Source organism: Aethalodelphis obliquidens, unplaced genomic scaffold (genome assembly GCF_003676395.1).
Source record: "Aethalodelphis obliquidens isolate GAN/ISIS:26980383/991018 unplaced genomic scaffold, ASM367639v1 scaffold75, whole genome shotgun sequence".
Classification (NCBI taxonomy): Eukaryota; Metazoa; Chordata; class Mammalia; order Artiodactyla; family Delphinidae; genus Aethalodelphis; species Aethalodelphis obliquidens.
Genome location: NW_020838019.1, coordinates 2,203,279 through 2,226,999, shown reverse-complemented (window position 1 = coordinate 2,226,999; position 23,721 = coordinate 2,203,279). Strand labels below are relative to the sequence as shown.

The following is a 23,721-nucleotide window of genomic DNA, read 5'->3' as shown; positions in this document are numbered from 1 at the left end:
TTGAGAAGATGTCAATGAGTTGGTCTCTAACCAATACTAAATGTCAAGTTACTATGAATTCGAATAAGATCCTAAAATATAGATACTATTATGAGCTCCTGCTTTATTCGTAAGTAGGAAACAGGAAAGTCACGCCGCTTACTATCACTGGAGCCTTTATTATGGGTCACCTACAGGATTAGCACTTTACATTCCATTGGAGTAGATGAAATTGCCATTTGATGTGATTTCAGGCGACCAGGAAGGCTCCCTACCCTGAAATATTTTCCCCATATGGCCTGAAAATATTTGGCACTCATCCTGAAATCCCATCATGTAGAGCACAATTTGGGTTGGCTTTAGAATTTACAAAATGCTTCTTTATAGATTAACTGTCATGGAAGAAGGGTTGCTTCCTTATTCAGAAAAGGATGCCTAGTTACTTCACAGTAGGGCTATTTTCCTTCAAATGTTTAAAACTTATAACAGTGTGTTTGTGTCCCACCCACACCTATCAGCCATTCATACCTTCAGTAGGATTGAACTAAATCAGATTAAGCCCCTCCCAAATCTAGGTAAGATTAGTGGGGATGAAATTATTCTAATGAGCTAGTTTTGCATAAAAAGGAAGCGGGAGAAGGAAGGAGACGTAGTTTCGACTTTTCTACAGGAGAGCAGGCACAAACCAAGCCAAGAAAAGCAAGTGTGAGAATTCCAGAAACAGAAGTTGCTTCTGAGTGGTGACGTGAAATCTCCAACACTTGGTAACTGATGTGTGGCATCTCCAAGGGACGTCTTTGTCCTGGGCACCCCTGCAGCTGCAAAGAATCCACCAATTTATAAGGTACTCTAGCATCAAAGGAGATAGTGTCATTTTCAGATGGACAAAATGCTGTTGATAAATGGGTATTAATGGTCTAACAGAGAGAAGGAACGGGGATATGAGGGGCCAAAATTTGATTTTGGCAAAGCATAGCATTTGTAATTTTGATTGCCACAAAATAATATGCACTGTAATTTATGGGCAATTCAAAGGATTTTCAAGGGTAATTTTTATTACACTTATTTTTTTCTTTATGGGCAGAGATTAGAACCTAACTCTGGTAAGCTGTGTCACCACTATATGTTATGTACTTTTGTATATACCATATGTTTGCTTCGTGTCTACCTTTTTTAAAAAAGGTAGACTGTTCCTTGGACTTTGATGAGACACAGCTCAAATCTCCAAGGGAGAGGGAAGTATAGTTTGAAAACTTAGGGAATCTGGGACTTTCTCTGGTCTGGCTCCTAGGAAAATACCAGGTTTTCCTTGAGACCAATGTACTTGGCCCTCTCTTTATAAAGAGGTAGTTTTCTCAAAGGTAGAGAGATAGTGTCCCACTGGCTTACATTATCCCATCAAACTTCCCTAATTAAAAAAAAAATTGGGGCTTCCCTGGTGGCGCAGTGGTTGAGAGTCCGCCTGCTGATGCAAGGGACACGGGTTCGTGCCCTGGTCCGGGAGGATTCCACATGCCGTGGAGCGGCTGGGCCCATGAGCCATGGCCGCTGAGCCTGTGCATCTGGAGCCTGTGAGAGAGAGGTCACGGCGGTGAGAGGCCCGTGTACCACACACACACACACAAAAATTATTTTATTGAAGTATAGTTGATTTATAATGTTGTATTAATTTCTGCTGTACAGCAAAGCGATTCAGTTATACATAAAGATATTTTTTTCATGTTCTTTTCCATTATGGCTTATCACAGAATATTGAATATAGTTCCCTGTGCTATACAGTAGGACCTTGTTGTTTAATCCATTCTATATATAATAGTTTGTATCTGCTAGTCCCAAACTCCCAATCCATCCTTCCGCCACCACACCTCCCCCTTGGCAACCACAAGTCTGTTCTCTATGTTTGCGAGTCTGTTTCTGTTTCATAGATAAGTTCATTTGTGTCATATTTTAGATTCCACATGTAAGTGATATCATATGGTATTTGTCTTTCTCTTTATGACTTACTTCACTTAGTATGATAATCTCTATGTCCATCCATGTTGCTGCAAATGGCATTATTTCACTCTTTTATGGCTGAGTAGTATTCCATTCATGTCTACCTTTTTGATTTAGTTTATTGAGTTCTACCTTATATCTTAAAAATATATACCATATACCATCTTGTAATGCCCAGTTTTGCCTTAATTGAATGGAAATTGAAAAACCTCAAAATAACTGCTGAAAAAGAACCTTTCTTGGTTTTCCTCATTACTTCCTTTACTAGGCCCTGTTCTCTAGAGGATGACTCCAGAGAATCTGCCTCAAGCACGGGTGGGGTGGGGTGGGGCAGGGACTGTGGGGAGTGACCTACCACCTCCTTCCTAAATCCTGGGTTAAGTCCTGGTTTTTTACTTTCCCAATCTCAAGAAACACTGTGCTAACGGTCCCAGAGGAAGAGAGCAGCCACAAAAAGCAAAGTACTGTGCTGGGTTTTTGTTGCTGCACACGGGCCTATCCTAGCTGCGGTAAGCAGGGGCTACTCTTCATTGCGGTGCGCGGGCTTCTCATTGCAGTGGCTTCTCATGTTGCAGAGCACAGGCTCTAGGCGCTCAGGCTTCAGCAGTTGTGGCTCGCGAGCTCTAAAGCGCAGGCTCAGTAGTTGTGGCACGCGGGTTTAGTTGCTCCACAGCATGTGGGATCTTCCTGGACCAGGGCTCGAACCTGTGTCCCCTGGGCGGATTCTTAACCACTGCGCCACCAGGGAAGCCCTCCCATCTTTTTTTTTTTTTTTTTTTTAATTTATTTGTTTATTTACTTTTGGCTGCGTTGGTTCTTCGTTGCTGCACGCGGGCTTTTTCTACTTGCGGCGAGCAGGGTCTACTCTTCGTTGCGGTGCGCGGGCTTCTCATTGCAGTGGCTTGTCTTATTGCCGAGCACGGGCTCTAGACACGCGGGCTTCAGTAGTTGTGGCTCCCGGGCTCTAGTGCGCAGGCTCAGTAGTTGTGGCGCATGGGCTTAGTTGTTCCGCGGCATGTGGGATCCCCCTGGACCAGGGCTCGAACCCGTGTCCCCTGCATTGGCAGGCGGACTCTCAACCACTGCACCACAAGGGAAGCCCCCTCCCATCTTTTTTAGATGGAAAATCTGATTTTGTATTGCTAGGGAACTTGGACGTAATGGGAGACTATTCCCTGGTGGTTTCTAAAATCTCATATAAAAAGTACCTTTTTGTTTTCACACAGAATACTACCTTTATGGAGGCTCTTACATGGAAATCCAGAGTTTGTAAAGTTCTGACACTGGCGTTTGCTCTTATATATACCTTGTACCCGTCAAGAACCGTGAATGACATTTTCCTTTTATTTTTTATGTAAAGACTCTTCAACTAAAATAAGCTTTTGTAACTCGTTCCGGTTTTGCTGAAGAGCAGCTCAAACCTAAGGAAGCGTCTTGGACCTCTTCCCCTTTAGGCGTGGGGTCCCACGTCCGTGGCCACGGCAGCCGGTTTCTTCTTCCTTTGGGAAAGAGTAGAGTTGGGAAGGGCCAGAGGAGGCGTTGTGTGAAACCAGCAAACAAAACAGGAGGGGTGGTAGATACCGGGGCCGCGGCGCGGGACGACCCCTTGGGCCGCGGAACAAAGCCCCGCGGGGATCGCTCAACCGAGGTCCCTGACGCGGCAGGCGAGCGCCCGCTCCTCCCCGGGAGAGGACGGTTGCAGGCAAGAGCGCGATATGCCAGCGTTTGTGGGCCGCGATGCGTTCAGTCACAGCAACGGTAGCCGAGGAGCCCAAGCTGTAGCCGCCACCTCGGAACCCCGCACCGCAAGGATTGCAAAACTATCAGCCTGCCGCGCAAGAGCCTCTGCGCCTGCGCGCCCGCGGGAAGCCCCGCCCTCTCCGGGCCGCCGGCGCGCGGGGCCGCGCCTCCTCATGGCGGCCGCCGCAGTGTGTGGTATTTAGCGGGAGCGCGCGGCGGGCTCGAGGACGCGCGAAACGGCGGCGGCGGCCAGGGGGGAACCGGGGCGGCCGTTGCGGGGCGCGCTCTCGAGCGGCGGCGGCGGCGGCCCAGGGTGTCCCGTCGGTGTCGGCACGGGGAAGAGGCGGTGGCGCTGCCCGCGGTGGCCGGGGTTGGCGGCGGCGACGGAGCGCGTTTGAGCCAGGACCGGGGTCCGAGGCGCGCTCTCCGCCCACAGGTAAGTGGGGCCCGGCCTGGAGGGAGGAGCTGGTCGCGAGGGGCTCTGCGGGAGGAGAACTCCCAGGCCCGGTAATGGCGGCGGGCGGGAAGGGCGGCCGGGCCGGGTCGCGCCGCCCGGGCGGGGGCGCGGGCAGCCCCCGGCGCCGGACGCCTTTGTCTCGGCCGGAGCCCGGCTGCCCGGCCGCCGGGCCGAGCGCCGCCCCCCGCCCCTCCCCTCCTCTGCCCGGCCCTTCCCCGCGCCGCGAGCCGGCTCGCCCCCGCCCCCGGCGCCCCGAGCCCCGCAGGCCCGCGCCGGGGGTCTGCCCCGAGCGGCCGGGCGAGGGCGGGGAAGGGCCTCCTTGCCGCCCGGCCCGGCCCCCGCGCGCCCGGGAGGCGGGCCCGGCCGGGGGAGGCGCCCGGCGCGCCCTGCTCCCGGGTGCCGGTCTTTGTTGTGAAGGGTCCCGGGGTGTGCGGCCAACATGGCGGAGGTCAGCTGAGTGCGGGCAGTGGCCAGCCCTTCTCTCCGGCCCCTCCCCGCACCGGTCCGGGGGCAGGACCGGGCGACTCGGCCGTCCTTGGCCTTCCCTGCCTGCCCCCGACCCCGGGAGCGGCCGTCCCCGATTGTGCTGCGTTCTTCCTCTCGCTCCGGCCCGAGCCTTCATTGTGCGGTGGGAAGAATGCAGCCTCCTCCCTTGTTTATGTCGTTAGAGAGGAGATCGCGTGAGCGTCTTGCCAGGGAAGCTCCAGCTTTTTATTGTAAACCTTGCTTTTCCTAGGCTTCATTTGTCGGGTAGTTTGGGGGCCTTTCTCGACTCTCCCAGATTTATAATTTAGGAATGTGGATAATCTGGGCCACAGCGTTGCGTAGGTTTTTCTTTTCCTGTGCCTGGAAAGATTCAGAATTTGTTTGCTCTGACATCTAGAGAAGTCCAGTTTGTGTGTTTGGAAAATCAGATGGTGTAGCTGATTTGTCAAAGTCGTAGAAGCCATGAGCACGGATATAGGACAGTGATCGGACTGACGGTTTCTAGCAGTTGAACATTTACCATTTCTTGATAAGGGGCTGTCAAGGGTAAATTTTTAACTCTTTGCATCAGTTGAACGTTGGGAGCACGACTCTGAAGTCAGACTGCCTGCTTTGGTTCCAGCCCTGCCCCACCGGTTTGTGACCTTGGGCAAGATGCTTAACCTCTGTGCCTCATTTTCCTTATCTGCAAAATAGGGGTAATGACAGTACCTACCTCGTAGGACTGTTGGGAGAATTGATGAGATGATAGTAGGCGAAGAGCTTAGGGCTTAGAGCAGTGGCAAGCCCATGGTTAAGTGCTCAATAAATGTTTACTGCTAAGGCTGTTGTTTAATCACTGAATTTGTGAGATTATCTTGGCATGTTGGTTATGTTGGAACTGCATAGGCCAGAATATGTGAAATTACATTATAAATCATTAGTGCTTGGGTTTTTCTTTTAGTGCATTTTGTTACTTCTTAAAAATGAAAACAAGAGGTTTAGGTGGTAAATGTCCAGGCATTTGGAGATGATGGCATTGGGAAATTTCTATAGTAAGACATTTGGGTAGGTCTTGTGTGGTCTGGAATTTAAAAAATGAAATTCATGGGTCAGTTTGCTTTTGAGGACTTAACTAACTTGGAAGAGTGGAACAGTGAGTCTCTTTGAGTGTTAGGTGTCTGTGGTGTCACCATCTATTTTGGACATTACTGAAGAGCAGAGTGTAGTATGGTGATAAATGTAATGGTCTGGTAATTTTATCAGGCAGATATTGGCTCAAATTGGGGAGGAGAGGATGTTAGTTAGCTGTTAGGAGAACTTCGTGACAAGTAGATTTTGACCTAAAAAGGAGTATATAAATTATGTAATTTTTTGTTCTGGAAATTAAAGATACAGATTTTTGTGATCTGGAATAATTAGTTGCAACCCTAAAGTTGGCTTTGCCAAAATATTTTCTTTAGATATATTATAGACTTGCTGTACCTGACCCCTCTTGACACCGTTCCAGCATAATTTAGTAACATTTAATAATATTTTAAGCTGAAGTATAATTGATAGATATGGAACTTTTCAAGATAAATATTACACAAACTACAAATTCAGAAATTTAATTCAATTCAGTGTAATGTGTTCTCCCGATAAGCTTTGGGAAATTCTTACAAAATTGTTGTAGAGCAATATTCTTTAGTATCTGTAATTAAAAAGAATATTAGGCTACAATTAATTGGAGTTACAAAAGAAATATCTAGCTATGGCAACAATGACATAATATGAAGAATAGGATTTTATTTTCAGCTTATACAGTGTTTTGAAAACAGGTCTTACATAAGGACGGTAACAAAGTAAGTTTAGTAACTTTGCAAAGCAACCACTTAAAATTGTATTTTAAAGCAGTTGATTTACTTGATTTCTAGAGATTGAAGGTTTTTCTTGGCTTAAGAGATCTGTTACACAGTTTCAGTTATAATTATGGAATGTCCATGCATACCTTATAAAAATGTTTAAATTTTGGTTATTTTTGGTCTAGACCTCATTACAAACAAAATCAATATGTGAAAACCGCAGATTTCCTACCGTTCCTTCCCCTGCCCAAAAAAAAAAAACCAGCAACTGGGTATAAATTTTTCCTCTCTAAAAAGCATCCTTAATGGTTTCTTTTATTTTTTTAATTTATTTTTTTAAAGGTCAAGTCTTTTATTTATTTATGGCTGCTTTGAGTCTTCATTGCTGTGCGTGGGCTTTCTCTAGTTGCGTCGAGTGGGGGCTTCTCTTGTTGTGGAGCACGGGCTCTAGGTGCGTGGGCTTCATAGTTGTGGCATGCAGGCTCAGTAGTTGTGGCTCGCGGGCTCAGTAGTTGTGACCCACGGGCTTAGTTGATCCGCAGCATGTGAGATCTTCGTGGACCAGGGCTTGAACCTTTGTCCACTGCGTTAGCATGCAGATTCTTAACCACTGCGCCACCAGGGAAGTCCAGTGGTTTCTTTTAAATAGAGATTTTTCTAATGCATTTTGAATCATCTGGTTTTCCATGGCTATAGTTACTAGAGCTTCTGCTGCAAAAGGGCAGGGATTGTGGTTTTTTATTCCTATATCCTCAGTGCCTAACACTCAGTACAGACTTGTTTCCTGACCTACTACTTCTGTATTCGTATGACACTCAGATTTCTTTGCTGTGAAACTTAGACCCATGTATTCTCTTGCTCGCGGGTCATTTTTTTTTTATGATTATTTTTTAGAGGAGTTTTAGATTCACAGCAAAATTGAACAGAAGGTTCAGAGATTTCCCGTGTACTCTGCCCCACTCCTCCATAACCTCCTCCATTATCAACATCTTCCATCAGAGTGATACATTCGTTACAACTGATGTACCTACACTGACACATTCTTACCCATAGGTTATGGTTTACATTATGGTTCACTCTTGGTGTTGTGTATTATGAATTTTAACAAATGTATGATATGTACCCACCATTATAGTATCACACAGAATAGTTTTCACTGCCCTAAAAATCCTCTGTGGTCTACCTATTCATCCCTTCCTCTTTCCTAACTTCTGGCAAGCACTAATCTTTTTACTGTCTCCATAGTTTTGTCCTTTCCAGAGTATTATGTAATTGGAATCATACAGTATGTACCCTTTTCACACTGGCTACTTTCAGCTAGTCATATGCATTTAAGTTTCCTCCATGTCTTTTCATAGCTTGATAGCTCAGTTCTTTTTAGCGCTGAGTATTATTCCATTGTTGGGCATGTACCAGTTTGTTTATCTACTCACCTACCAGAGGACATCTTAGTTGCTGCCACGTTTTGGCAGTTATGAATAAAGCTGCTATAAACATCTGTGTGCACGTTTTTGTGTGGACAGAAGTTTTCCGCTCCTTTGGGTAAATACCGAGGAGTATGATTGCTGGATCTTATGGAAAGAATATATTTAATTTTGTAGTAAACTGCCAAAATGCCTTTCAAGTGGTTGTACCATTTTCCATTCCCACCATCAATGAGTGAGAGTTCCCGTTGCTCCACATGCCCACCAGCGTTTGGTGTTGTCAGTGTTCTGAATTTTGCCATTCTAAAAGGTGTGTGGTGATACCTTATTTTTGTTTTAATTTGTGTTTCCCTGATGACAAATGATGTGGAGCACCTTTTCATGTGCTCTTTTGCCATCTGTGTATCGGATGAGGCGAGGTGTCTGTTAAGGTCTTTTGCTCATTTTTTAATTGGCATGTTCGCTTTCTTGTTGAGTTTTAAGATTTCTGTGCTGCATTTTGGATAATAGTCCTTTATCAGAATTGTCTATTGCAAACATTTTTTCCCAGTCTGTGGTTTGTCTTCTCATTTTTTTTTTTTAACATGTCTTCTCATTGTTTTGACTGTGTCTTTCCCTGCACGTCATTTTCCACTTTCACATACCAAGGTACTTCAAATTTATGTGTCTAAAACTAAAACCTTTGTTTCCAACCATACAAGGCTGTCATCCTCTGTATCCAGTGAGTCATAGAGCCCTGAGTTTTCTACTGTCTGGTTATCTCAAATCTGGTGTTGCTTCTGTCTCTCACTCATTTTCACATGTACGTTCAGTCCTTCTCTTTTACTTTCTAAGTGTCTATCTGCTTTTGGTCTCTGCCTCCTCCCTTCAGTTTTTCCCACTGCCATTTAAGGGAGCTTTCTAACATAGGTGACTTAAGGCCTTCAGTGTAAAGTCCCAAGTTCCTTGACATAGAGAGAGTAAGTACACAGACCCTTCTGGAGCTGGCTTTTGTTACTTTCCTGTCATTTTCAACTGTGTACTTGCAAGTGCCTGTGTGCACCATATTTTGTCTTCCAACTAAGTAAGCTCTGTAATCTCAGCCTAGACATCACTTAGCTGAGGCACTCTTCCTGGATCTCCCCACCTTGAATTGGATGTCATCTTTCCGTGTTCCCATAGCACTTTCTGCTTGGCCCTACTAAAACCATATCCTCCTGAGCTATGATTTTTCTCTACTACTTTGCTTCCGCAGGTATAGACCGCAGTCTCTATGAGGACTTTGCCTTGATCACCCTTGTTGGTCTAGAGTTTAGCACTGTTGCTGGCGTGTAGTTGGTGCTCAGTAAATATTTATTGAATGACTGATACCTTCTCAGTGTTCAATTATGCTCTTCTAGCCTTATCCTCCAGCATTTCTTCTTTGCCATATCTGGTTAAACTGGATTCTTTTTGTTTCTTGAACATTCACCACACTTAAACACCTCTGTGCCTTTGCTCATGATTGTACTTGATCTCTCGCTACTTTGGGCACATGACTTAACCTCTCCAAGCCTTAGTTTCCACTAGCATGTGAACAGCTATGAAGCATATTGCTGCTCCTTGCTCTATGTCCTAAAGCTAGAGTAGCAGTGTAGCTCAGTGGTTAAGAGCCAGATCTGGATGTGTCTCTTGCCTCTATCACTTACTAGTGTGTTTATGATTTTAAGCTCAATGAGAGCAGAGACACTGCCTAAAAGCAGGGACACTTGCATTTAAAAGCACATTACTTAACACAGAGAAAGTGCTTAAATAATTTTAAAAATTAGTTATTTAATTTCTCTATTACCACTTACATTCTAGTAAGGGAGAAAAGAATTACAAATTGTGATATGTACTGTAAAGGAGTAAAGAGTAGTGGTGGGAGGGAGACTTGCTGTGAGAAGTGGTGATATTCAAGCTACCTTAAAAGGATAAGGAGCCAGTCCTTTGAAGGAGAGAAGGGAGAACATCTCAGATTGAAGGAGCAGCGGAGGTGAAGGCCCTGAGGCAGGAGTGAACATGGACTGTTCCAGGAACTGAGAGAAGAGAGTGTTTCTGGAGCAAATGGATGAGGGGGAGAGATAGGCAAGGATCAGATCCTGCAGAGTCAAAGTAAGGAATGTGAATTTAAGTGTACTGAGAAGGCATCAAAAGATTTTAATTAAATTAGTAACATAATCTGCTTTTAACTTTTAAGATTGCTTTAGCCGTTTGGAGAATAATTGGTTAGAAGGCCATTTCTTTGATCAGGAAGTACCGTAGTTGATTATAACCTGGATTAAGGTGGTGGCTGTGAAGATGAAGAGAAGTGGATGGATTTGAGATGTATTTTGGGGACAGAATTAACAGGGCTTGCTGATGGATTAGATATGAGAGGTGAGGGAAGGAAGGAATTAGGTTGTTTCTGGCATGAGTAATTGTGTGGATCATGGTGCTATTTACCAAGAATGGAAAAACTAGAGGGGGCGGGGGGTGGTGGTACAAAGAGCAATAAAACTCAGAAAATGGAAGGATAGCAAATAAACTCAAAGTTCTGATATGTTGGATTTAAGATATCTATGAGACATCCAGAATGATCCAGTGAGGCAGAAGGAATATCACAGAAGCCAGATGGGAGATAGTAGAGCATGTTCGGGTGTTAGGAAATGGTCCAGTAGAAAAAGAGGGAGACATTGATGTGAGAAAGGGATAATAGAAGGAGTATGAAGTCTGAGAAGGTGACAGGACACTGCCCAAGGGCCTGGGTCACTTCTTCCATTCTAAGGGGAGGAAAAGGAAGTGGTAAGTCAGCATTTGATGGCTTCTGTTGTATTTTCTAAACGAAGTATGGGTGAAGCCATCGGTTGAGTATTTATAGTTAGTGATTACTGTACTATGGTGGGTTAAAGACATAGTAGAGAGACATATATTGAGAAACTGAGCAGAGGGGAGGAGAGAAGAGATTCTGTGATGTGTTACCAGCTATGACACCTGATACTTATTGTTCTCAGGAGATTCTAGAATACCTAGAGCAATAGTGTTACTTCCCCCCCCCCAGTGTAAACTTTTTTGATGAAGTGTAGGATAACTACATATAGAAAAGTGCTCAAATATTAAGGATACAGCTTGATGCATTTTCACACACTATCATGACCAGCTCCCATGTGTCCTGTTACTTTTATTTTGATTTTTGGGTGTGTGTGTGTGTGTGTAAATCTTCAGGAACTCTAGACTGAATGATATATCAATAGATAATACAGTCCATTTGGGGGTCAATTTATTCTCTAGGTTTGAGCCACAGTGACCAAAATGATATTGGCAAAGGCCTTTTATTAGGTTTGAGGTTGGCCAGTCATGTTGAACTTACTTGTGGCTTTAGATTTTATTTTGAATAGTAGGGGATTGGGAGCACATGGAACTAGAAAGAGAAGTGGAGGAAAAATCTTTGGAGAACTAATTTATATTTATAAAGCAGATATTGCCAGTGAGAAATAGTCTCTTAGAAAATTAGAAAAATTTAATGCCAGTCTTGAATTTTATAGGAAGTATTATACTGTACTTGTTACAGTTATTATTGTCATGTTGACAGGCTTAGGTAGTAATGGTTGATACAGTGAAATTAAGTACACTGTACACTACATTTTTTACTTCAATTTTTGGTTTAAATGAAGTAATCTAATTGTTAAAAACTTGCTTTTTCCCCCTTTGTGTTTTACCTTTTAGCTCCTTTGAACTCAGCTGAAGTTGAGTTGTGGCTTTTTTGTTTGTTTTTGTTTTGTCAGAGTCCCTGATTTAGTTTTGTTAGGGACAGCTTCGGATATCTTGTTAATACAGATAGTTCTGAGTTAATCTCTGTAGACTCTGTTCTTTTGATTTTGCTTGGAGAGGTGAGCAGATAAATTTTGTCTTAGAATTAACTTTTAAAATGCTAAATTTAGGTATTTTTTATAAGTATAAACTAAAATATATACATATTTGAAATATGTGGGTTTTAAAAAATGTGAATAAGCTGTTTTTTAAATAATTTTTTCCCTATAAGTAAGTATTCATCTATTTGAGGCATTTTTAAGAAAAAAACTAAGAAAAAAAGAATGCAGTAGGCAAAATCAACTCTTGATCTCTCAGTGTTTAAATTTGTGTATGAAGTCACTAGCAATTCATTAGCAGGAAAGTGTGGGGACACAAAATATGCACTAAAATTTAATTATTATTAATCACCAAAGTAATATAAATGTTTTATGGAACATTTGAGAAATGCATACAGAAATGCAGCCCCCACCTTCCTCATGATTGTTCATAATGTGATAATTGAAAAGTAACCATTGTAGACATTTTGGTGTAGTTTCTAGTCTGTGTGTTCCACATTTTTTTGAGACAGCCATAGACATTTTAAAGTCCGTTTCTTTGATCTGACTTAAATCCTTGTAGATATTTTCCCATTAATGATTACCACTTGTCAGTAACTATACATGTTTGAACTGCATAATTCCAAATGATGAAGTTTGTGCTTATGGTCTATATCCTTCTGTTCTTGATATTTTGTGTACTTGTAGTTAGGTGGTCCCATCTCTGTTCTCTGTGATTTCTGGTTCTAAACTTGACCTCCTTTCCCCCTTCTCTAAACCCTTACCTTAAGTCTTTAAACCACATTCTGCAATTCGGATGCCCTTCTGGTTTCTTTTCTGTCCCATTACATGGTATGTACACACATGAGTACATATATAAAAATAGACAGCTATGTCAATGTCCATATTTACTTAATTCTTTTTTTCTCTTTTAACATAAATGGGATTGTAATATATCCTGTGGGCTTGTTTTTTTTCTCCACCTGTTTAAACAGTTTGATTCTTATATGTTAGTAGTTATGAGTCTATCTTTTTTAAAAGAAAAAAAAGGCAGCATCGTGTTCTGTTGTATGGACCATAATTTAATCACTTTCTTAAGCTAGGGCTGTTTTCAGTTTATTTGCTCTTACAAACAGGACTGCTGTAGGCATCCATATGTATACAGCTTTGCCAATGTGTAAATCATTGGATAGACTCTTGGAAGAGAAACTACTGGGTCAAAGAGTATTCAAACTTTATATTTTGAAACAAGCTGCCAAATCTTATTAGAAGCCTTCACAGTGGACATTTCCAACAGTGTAGGAAAGTCTGTTTCTGCACATCTTACGTAATACTTGGAATCAAATCTTTGAAAACAAATTTATAATTTTTTAAGTAATGCATGCAGTTTGTGACAGTTCTCACATCAAGTTTTTGAATTTCTTTTTCTTTTAGTCTAAAGAGTTTTACATGTACAATAATTAAAAATCAAATATTTCACTAGGCTTATTTTTTAAAGAAAAACTCCCTGCCCCTACTCCTCTCCATGATCTAGGGGATGTAAATAATGTTTTGAAACCTTGCATCGTTATTCTGCCCTCAATACTTTTAGGATGATTTGGTTGGGCACAGAATTTCTAGAATGTTAATTAATCGTTTTCTTCGTGGATTTTAAAAAGTATTGCTCTGTTGCATCTAGCTTTGGATATTACTGCTCAAAAGTCCAAAGCTCTTTTGCCTTCTAATTTATTTATTCATCTAACAAATATTTATTGAACCTGTACTGTGTGTCAGGCATTGTTTTAAATGTTTGGGACACATCATTGAACCAGACAGATTCCCGTTTTCCAGGTGGTGAGGGGGGCTACAACAACAAACATAATAAGTAAATTGTATAGCCTGATAGAAGGTCATCCATTTTACTGACAACAACAGAATAGAAATGGAGGAGGGGAAGGGAAGAGGAAGAGAGGTAGAATGGGCAAGGATTAGGAGGAGGGGTCAGTGGGCACAGTGCTGGGCACTGTTTTAAATAGAGGGAACAGGGTAGGCCTCATTGAGAAGGTAATATGCAAGCAAAGATTAGAAGAAGGTGAAAGAGTTAGTGATATGGGTGTCCCTGAGAAAAGTATTTTAAGGTAGAGGCCCAAAGGAGCAACCTAGCCTTATGGAACAAGGAGGCTAGTACAGTGAGTGAGGGAGAAAGAGGTAGGAGATAAAGTCAAAAGAGTAATGGGACACATCATCATATTGTGTAGGGCCTTATAGGCTGTTGTAGGATTTATCTATTACCTGCACATGGGAGATTTTAATGGATTTTTTTGATTGCTGTGCTTGGAATCCGCGGGTGGGGTGGGAAACAAGGGTGGAAGCAAGGAGACTGGTTAGAAGGATAATCCAGTTGAGTAATCCAGTTGAGAGATAATGAGGCATAGACTATATAATAGTAGTAGAGGTAGTGAGGAGTGGTTGGATTCTGGATATAGTTTTCAAGGAGGTACAGTAAGATTTCCTGGTGGTTTTAGATACAGGATGTGTAGAGAAGAATCAAGGATGACATGAAGGCTTAAGGCTTTTGGACTGAGTATCTGGAAGCATGGAGTTTCCATCAAGTGAGGGGAAGGCTATTGGTTGAGTAGTCTGGGAGAAGGTAAGGGGTTCAGTTTTGGCCACCCCGCTGTAGGAATGTCTAGGAGGGTGTACACATCTGGGGTTTAAGACACATCTGGAGGGTTTTTGGATATAAAAATCTTGAAGTCGGTGGCAGTATCAGTGGAATTTTAAAAATACAAGAGTGAATGAGATCACCAAAGTGAAGAAAAGTGGGCCATGGACAACTCCCAAATTCAAGACTTTGGGGAGAAGAGCAGGAATCACTACCAGGCAGGAGCCAGTGATCTGATCAAATCTGTCAGATGTTGGTGACAGCTCAAAACTTACAAATTAAATACAAACAAAACTACAAAACCAGTAAAATTCAAATTATACTAATTATGAAAGTATTGAATACTGCCTGCTAAATTGAAGTCTTGAAACAACATGAGTTATGGAATTGACTATTATGCTGTAAGTTCTTTTTGAGTTGAGCACACCAAAATTATCCCATATGTTGTGGTCACCAGATGATGCATTTTCTTACCAATGTGTAAGTGCTTCAGTGAAAACCATGATGTCATTTGGGCTTCACTTCACACAAATGCATCATTTATATATTAGGTCCCCCTCTGTATTTCTCTTTAGCCTCCCATAATTAGAGTACTGTAGTACCAACTTGGAGCTAGTGTGACCATAAATGTAAATAGGAACATTCATTTACATGGCTAACAGGTGGATTCAGATGATTCAGAATGTGCTAATGCTGTTTTTTAGATTATTAAACACAGGAAAATAAAACAAATTTTTGTAGAGAAATGTGGCACCCACCCCGAGAACAGAATCTTAGTTTGAGGAAAATTAGAGTCTAAGTTAATTCGTGTGTCATATCCTTATTTGAAATAACTAAAATGATTTAGTTAGAATTTCAGATGCGATGCTTATGAAGACACAGATTATAACTCCTTCAAAGGAATATAATTTCTTTTGAATAAGGCTCCATGAATTTTTTAATATGGCATTTCCCCCTATAAATTCCATTATTTTTCTGCAGTAGTAGTAAAGAGCTATCAATATCAGTGTATTGATATTAAGACTCTGGTGTGACTTTTTACCTCATTTCTTTAATTTCTTCGTCTCAAGCAATGTGTTCTTTTCTGTTTAGCTTAGTTATCACCAACTCTTCATAGGTTACTACCAATTTAGATATGCTTAAAATTTTTGTTCTCTGTATTTATGTGTGTATTTACTTACCGTTATTTGTCAGGAAAAATGGGAAGATGAATGTTACATTGCAGAACTGGGTACAAGATATTTTATGAGGAAGATTTAAAAAGCATAGCTTAACATCAAGATGGAGCAAAAGAGCAAAGATCTACTGGAATGTGTGACAATTTTACATCCTAAGAGAATATAAAACATAATCAGGGTAGTGAACAGTTGTATTCAAACTTGGACATGTAACTAAGTGAATAGTATTTGGCTGCTTTTATCTAGACACTGTGAGCTTTGGTTATATCGCAGTAGTGACTGTGTTGTAATCATGACTGACATGGTTTCAGTAATTTCAAGTGAATTCCCCAAAATTCTATTTAGTGATATGTGGTAGGACATAAAAAAGTTGAGAGCCTATTTTTGACCCTCTTCCTGCTTCTTTTACTCTTTTACTCTTTTTTTTTTTTTTTTTTTGGCCGCACCATGTGGCATGTGGGATCTTAGTTCCCCAACCAGGGATTGAACCTGCACCCCGTGCAGTGGAAGTGTGGAGTCTTAACCACTGGACCGCCAGGGAAGTCCCCTGCTTCTTATATATTTCTCTGCTCTTACCTCTCTTCTCGATTCTTTGCTTTGATTTAATGTCTAATGGTTTAATGGCTGTTAGATTATACCACTTTGATACAAAAAATTTCAAAAAGCAACTTACTTGCTATGACTACAGTTTTAACTTAAAGAATTTAGGGGACTTTTTTTTTTTGGTCAATTTTTATAAACATTGAAGATTAGTTGGATGCTAAGTTGAATATTCTGTGCCAGAGTGAGAAGATTATACATACTTTTTTTTAGAGTTATTTGAAAGAAAATAAGATTCAGGAATGAAGCAGTCTGGCTCTGTTCTTATTACTTCTTAATTTTTCTGTTCTTCAATTTCCTCATCTGCAAAATGGAGATACACCCTTCTTTATGAGTCTTAAATAAAGACTGTATATGAAGCTGCTGACATGAAGCCTTACAGGTTGGTAGATGCTCAGTTTGAAGCTTCTTTCATAGCAAACTCTGTTATCTTTATCATGTTTCCGACAGTCCCAAGTTGAGGTTATGAAAATGAACACAGTACGTTGAAACAACAGTTTTCAGTAAAATCCTGTATAATCTGGGTCTTTTTTTTTTTTTTTTTTTTGCGGTACGCGGGCCTCTCACTGCTGTGGCCTCTCCCGTTGCGGAGCACAGGCTCCGGACACGCAGGCTCAGCGGCCATGGCTCACGGGCCCAGCCGCTCCGCGGCATGTGGGATCCTCCCAGACCGGGGCACGAACCTGTGTCCCCTGCATTGGCAGGCGGACTCTCAACCACTGCGCCACCAGGGAAGCCCTAATCTGGGTCTTTTTAATTTAGTGATTCCTTGCAGGGTTCCTAGTATGGCTCTGTAAACATCACTGAGTGTGTTGTTAATAATATACCAAATGTTCCCACATACTTGATCTCAGTTAAAGTCCAAAAATCTTGTTGTTAGTTTTATTGTTTCACAAATGAGCAACTTGAGACCCAGGATATTGTAGTTTTGCCCAATATCAAAGTAATTAATATAGGTATATGCATAGGTATATTCTTAAGGTAGGTTACCAGTGGTGCATTACTAAAAAATGAAACTACTACCTAGGAATGAATGGGTTTATGGAACTGTGATGTCGCAAACAAATGTTTTGAAAACTTAGAGAATTGGTATGAAAATATATTCAATTTTTTAGACTGTGTTTATGGTGATAAAATGATTTACTTCACCATATAGTGTTATTATTTTTTAAAACAGACTTTATTTTTTTAGAGCAGTTTTAGATTCACAGCAGAAGTGAACAGAAGATACAGAGATTTCTTGTATTCACCCTGCCCCATCATTATCACCCAAAGTCCATGGTTTACATTAATGGTTCTCTCTTAGTGCTATATATTATATGAGTTCTGACAAATGTATAATGATATGTACCCACAACTGTAGCATACAGGATAGTTTCACTGCCCTAAAAATCCTTTGTGATCCACCTCTTCATCCCCTCCCTGCCCAGTCTCTGGCAAATACTGATCTTTTTACTGCCTCCATAGCTTTGCCTTTTCCAGCATGTCATATAGTTGGAATCATACAGTATGTAGCCTTTTCAGACTGGCTTCTTTCACTTAGCAGTATATATTTGTTTCCTTCATATGTTTTTGTGGCTTGATAGCTCATTTTTTAAAATTTCTGAATTATATTCCATTGTATGAATGTATCACAGTTTACCTCTTCACTATAGGAAGACATCTTAGTTGCTGCCACGTCTTGGGAATTATGAATAAAGCTGCTGTAAACATCTATGTGCAGGTTTTTGTGTGGACATAAGTTTCCAGCTCCTTTGGGTAAATACCGGGGAGCATGATTGCTGGATCTTATGGTAAGAATACGTTTAGTTTTGAATAAACTGCCTTCCAAGTGGCTGTACCATTTTGCATTTCCACCAGCAATGAATGAGAGTTCCCGTTGCTCCACATGTCCACCAGCATTTGCTGTTGTCAGTGTTCTGGATTTTGCCATTCTAAAAGGTGTGTGGTGATACCTTATTTTTGTTTTAATTTGTATTTCTCTGATGACAAATGATGTGGAGCACCTTTTCATATGCTCCTTTGCCATCTGTATATCTGATGAGGTGAGGTGTCTGTTAAGGTCTTTTGCCCGTTTTTTAATTGGCATGTTCGCTTTCTTGTTGAGTTTTAAGAGTTCTGTGCTGTATTTTGGATAATATAGTCCTTTATCAGATATGTCTTTTACAAACATTTTCTCCCAATCTTTGGTTTGTCTTCGCATTCTCCTGACTGTTGCAGAGCAGACATTTTTACTTTTAATCAAGTCCAGTTTATCAATTGATTCTTTCCTGGTTCATGCCTTTGGTGTTTCTGAAAAGTCATTGCCAAACCCAAGGTCATCTAGATCTTCTCCTGTGTTATTATCTTCTAGGAGTTTTATAGTTTTGTATTTTACGTTTAGATCTGTGATCCATTTGAGTTAATTTTTGTGAAAGGTGTAAGATTTGTGTCTAGATTCCTTTTTTTTTTGCATGTGGATACTCAGCTGTTCCAGCACGAATTGTTGAAGACTCTCTTCATTGTGTTGCCTTTTGCTCCTTTGTCAAAGATAAGCATAGTGTGTTGTAAAATAGTGTTATTTAAAGTGAATTTTAAATCTTAGTTGTGAATTCACTCTCTTTAATGTTATAGCAAGTAACAGATATATTCTACCTTAGGGGTCATCAGGGATGAGTGAGTTGTGGTTGTATACATGCTATTTCTTTTATTTGGAATCTTTCATACTGTTGTACTTGATTTATTCATTCCTTCCAGAAATATTTGAGTACCTGGTCTGGGCTGGGTACTGTCCTAGGTGCTGGAGATAGAAGCGTGAGCAAAATAAACAAGGTCTATGCTGATGAAGTTTATATTGTAGTACAGAGCTCTTGAGCCAGAAGTTAGTGGTTCAGGGATCCTGGGAGTTCTCAAGACCCTTTGAGGGTCAAAACTTTTTTTCACAATAATGAGACATGAGAGTAAAGTGAGGTTCCCAGAGGCTACATGACATGTGGTATCTTCACAGATTAATTGCAGAAGCAGATATTAAATATCCAACAGTATTTTTTATTGCATCAGATATTAAAAAGATTTGCAAAAAATGTAAAACATAAACACTTTTCTCCCTATTATGGAAGATAGTTATTTTTCATAAACATTTTATGTAATAGATTTTTAATTGTTTTGTAAAAAATGTGATGGTAATTTTAACAAATATTTTTAAAGTTCTTGGCTTGAATTTCTAATATTGTAAATATTAATACATATAAACCACATTGACAAAATGCTCTTTTGGGATCCTCAATAATTTTTTAAAACTTTAAAGCAGTAAAGACATTTTTTTCTTAAATGGCCAGATAGGTTTAGCTTTAGGAGTCATAGGATCAACTTTTTATTTAACTCCATCCTTGAAAGCAGTCACAGATAATATGTAAATGAATGGGCTTAACTATGTTCCAGTAAAAGTACTTACAAAAACAGGCAAGTGATCTGTAGCTGTAGTTTGTCAGTTACTGGTGTAAAGGGTTCCTGGTACCAAAAAAGTTTGAGAATTGCTGTTATCAGTGAAAAGCTGGTATTGTGGAGAGAGAGACGGGCAGAAGACAGACAATAAGTAAGTTATTTAGTAAGAGAATTTCATATGGCAAGAGATAATATGAAGACAGTAAGAAGGGTGATCTGGCCTTTAGAAATAAAGTGATCAGGAAAGGCCCCTCTAAGGAGCTGACGTAAGGTAACTCTTATTTTTTCAGGTTTTATCTCCCATCTTTTTTTTTTTTAATCTCTCCTGGCTACATTGGATCTCTCTTGTGTTGGGAGCGAAAGCAAGACAGTTGAATCTTATTAAACTTAAATTCAGAAAAGGTTAATTTTTCAAGTTGAATTAGAAAATATCCAAAGCATATCTGCTTTGAAAGGATCTAGGAAATTATAACATATTGCCCAGATTAGAACACTGACCTACTTTATACGACATCTAGCAAGTTAACTTCTCTGTATCATTTTTCTCTTCTGAAAATGAGAGAGCTGGTTAAGATCTTTTCCAAGTCTAAAATTTTTCATAATGTCTGTTTGCCTAGGATGCCATTTGTCACCTCTTCTAAGTCCTCCTCAATAGATAGCTCCAACTTCCTTTTTTTTTCTTTTTTCTTAAAGTAGTTCTGTGATCTGAAATATTTATTTTGAAATCTATTTTCCTGTCTATAATGCAGGGGGTAAATGCTTAACCTGGAAGCTCATTGAGGACAATACCTGGTACATAAGTATGCTTATTAATAAATATTTGGGGCAGCTGTTTTAGTGAGAATGGAGGAAAGTCCCTCCTCTGCCTCAGTGTTTAACTTGCTGACCCTGGAACCATTTAGGTTATAGCAGTAAGAATGAAACCAACCAACAATGAAGCTCCAATGAGGGACATGAAAACTTTAATAGAGGGGTTAAGGAAGTACAAGAGCAATGCAGTATGAATTTATGTGGCCATTCCAACTTCAGGGAAAGGAAGGGGAAGTAGCCGTTCCTGCCATCAAACTCTCTGTTCCCTTGTTGGAAATTGAGGATCTACATAATTAAATTCTTTAGCATACCAAGAGATAGGTAACTTTAGCAAAACCAAATTTATGAATTAGAATTTAATGAGTTCTCTTGGAATGCAGTGCAAAACAAAGATTGGAATTATGAGAAAAAAATACATAAGTGACTTGAAGATAGATCCAGGAGAGTCAGTATCAGGATTATGTGAAGAAAAGAACTGAGTAATGGTAAGAGTCGAAGAACAATTAGAAGAAAGGTCCACAAAGGTAAAAGACTTGAGTCTTGGGATTGAAAATACTCACCTCGTGTTTGGCAAGTGCTGATGGCATGTATCTAGATGTTTTGATGAAAATTTCTTCCAAAGATAAGAGTCTTAGAAGCTACCTTCTAAAAAAGGTTACCTGCAAATGAATGAAAATAAAAATGACATTAGATTTTTCATCTACATAGTTACATGTCAGAAGACAGCAGAATTTATGTAGTTCTAGGGGTAAAGGGTGTGAACTAGAATTCTAAGCTTGTGCAAGAGCTTCAGATTGTTAAGACTGAGACTTAATTGCTTACATGCCCTTTCTGAAAACTTTTTTGAGGTACTATGGCCATACCAAAAAATGAATCATAATTAAGGATTCAAGGGGAAGAAAAAGATGGGTATTTGTCTTATGATATAGTTGTGAGAAATGAAATCAGAATGTTTGCAGTTAGGTTTAAATGATTGTTTTGACAAAAGTTTTGAAGTTTAGTACAGTCTTTATCCTGGCAGGTGGGAAAGGGAAAGTTTCACTATTAGCACATTAAATGACCTGCCTTGTTTTGGGAGATGTTAATACTTTTATTCTTGATGTTAATATAGATTCAATGTGAAATAAAAATAATAAGGATAATAGCTAGTAAAATAAAATTAGGATGTAGAATCATGCTTTCCAATAGGACTTTCTTCAGTGACAGGATATGGTGATACTATTTTGCATTCCCACCAGCAGAGTATGAGAGTTCCATCTCTTAGATGTGTCACAGGCATCTCACTTCTACTTTGCATTTCATCCATTATTACAGTTTGGTATCTAGCATAGTGCCTAATGGGTTCTGGTTAAGTATATGTTTTTTTTTTTTACCAGGTGTAGAAGCCTCAAAATACAGTGTTAGGCATTAAAAAGCAAATGTACTTTGCTTTACACATTTAAGTTATGGTTTGCATTTTCCTCTCCGTTTACTGTCATCACCTTTGTTCAGACTTCTGGTTTTACAGGTCTTCTATCAGGTCTTTTGTCCTGGGCTTTCCCCACTTCACATCATCCCTCTTACTGGACACATAACTCTGATTCTGTGGCTACAATGTCTTCTGAATTATCTTCAGGAAAATAGAGCTTTTAGGAAAATACTTTGTATAATTTTTTAAAATTCCTATTACTTTGGTGCAGTTCTGGAAACTAAAAATAGATTGCTTAATTTTTTTCTTGGCATTATGGTTTTATAACAAAGTTTGATTTTTAACTTTTGGCATTTTAAGCTGTTGAATTTTAAGGAGACTTGCCTTAGTTTTAATTTCGTCTGAGGTAGACAAACCATTAGGATGTGGACATCTTTGAGGGGGGCCATTATTTGCAGGCCGCAGTAACTTTAGTAAAAGGCAAGAAAGTGAAAAGCACAACATTGTTGTGTATTCATTTTAATCAGAGAAATTCTTCATCAGTCATTTATAATTTATAATAGGAAACAAAGTTTCCCCCATGAAATTGAGAATAAAAGTTTAAGACTACTTCTGTCATAAGTTTGTGAATGTGGCAAAGCAACGATTAAATACTCTGAAATTACTAAGGCAACATTAAAGGCTGATTCTAAAATGTTTTTATCTAAATTAAAATCTGTTTAAACTTTATACCAAATGGGGCCTGAGATGTAGGCTTTATTTTAGAAAGGGTAGGTAATAGTGCACTCTTGGTAAATTTTGGATTTTTGCTAACTTTGGATTCTATGGGCTTGTCTTAGTGTAATGTAGTTTTTGTGAAATTTTCCCTCGTAAAACCAGTTTAAATAAATGTTTTACCTAGTGGAGAAATTCTGTATTGTGCTAAAAATTAGTTAAATGGCAGTTGATCTTTGGTATACATTTTTGATAACCTTACAAGCTAAAGGCATCTTTTAGAGTATATATCTGGAACCCACAAGTTCTATGTCTCTAACTAATTGATGACCTTAGGCAAAACAAGTTAACTTTTGGAATTGTGTGAGTACGTACATATTTTGGAATATGTACCACCTATGATATATATAACTTACCCGTCTCCCTTAATCCAGACAAAAGCCATGCAAGGCTGGAAATATTGTCCCAGTTTTACAGCTGAGCGGGTGGTGAAGACTGGGTTTGAATCCAAGTGTAGATGGCTCCAGAACACTCACATTTTTACTGTCCTGACTCACTTGTTGCGAGGTTTGTCCATATATTAATGGCTTTCAGATAGTGTTGTAAGGATCTGTATAGGTCCTTTGGAAGTTTGGGAAAAAATTTTTCTTTGGCTTGAGAAATCTGTCATCCCTTTTATTTGTTTTACACATTTAGACTCTGTCTTAATTCTGTTTGGAGTTTTTCCTGCCTAAAACATTTTAAGTCTCCTGCTGTAGAAACCTGAGACTTAACTGTTGAATGGAATGAATATGTATTAGAAAATAAAAACCTAGGTAATAGTAATTTATATTTGTCAGTGAACAGACTATTTTCAATTATATTTCTATTCCTAATATCAAAATGAGGTTGAGGTGACTGAACACACTATATAGGGTGGGTAAGTGATTAGAGTTAAGATTTTATGCTGAAAATGGGCAATCTACAATTTGCAGCATAGGGTTCACTCCCCACTACCAGCTCTTGCTGCCTTTAAAGGCTGCCCTAAGCATGATGTAATGACAGGTTAAACCTCTGAATGCCTGAGCTGACGCAATGCAAATCTGAGGCCCTGGACTTTATTGGGGCAAGGGTAATGCTTGTTTAAAAACAAAACAAGCTACTCTGTTTAATAAGGCCGTTTAAGTTGGCTTTCCTAGAGTGGGAAGAGAATAAAATCTCAATTTGAAGGTTGAAG

At 40.0% G+C, this 23,721-nt stretch overlaps 1 protein-coding gene and 1 long non-coding RNA gene across 4 annotated transcripts in view; one reads left to right on the top strand and one right to left on the bottom strand.

Annotated features, from left to right (window-relative positions):
* The first annotated feature begins 701 nt into the window (after positions 1-701).
* Positions 702-23,721, top strand: part of SIAH1 (siah E3 ubiquitin protein ligase 1) — a 28,682-nt gene continuing 5,662 nt past the window's right edge. Inside the window, exon 1 of one of the 3 annotated variants that reach the window (XM_027092221.1) lies at positions 702-823. The gene's annotated coding sequence lies outside the window, so the exon portion shown is untranslated. Of the gene's footprint in view, positions 824-3,926; positions 4,151-23,721 lie in introns of those variants that run through there. The other 2 variants (XM_027092222.1, XM_027092220.1) reach the window with 2 other exon arrangements.
* On the bottom strand, positions 18,369-23,091 carry LOC113612367 (uncharacterized). The gene is made up of 3 exons (XR_003429837.1): positions 22,922-23,091; positions 20,944-21,042; positions 18,369-18,669 (listed from the first exon to the last, which is right to left on the bottom strand). It is a non-coding gene; the product is annotated as an uncharacterized LOC113612367 (long non-coding RNA).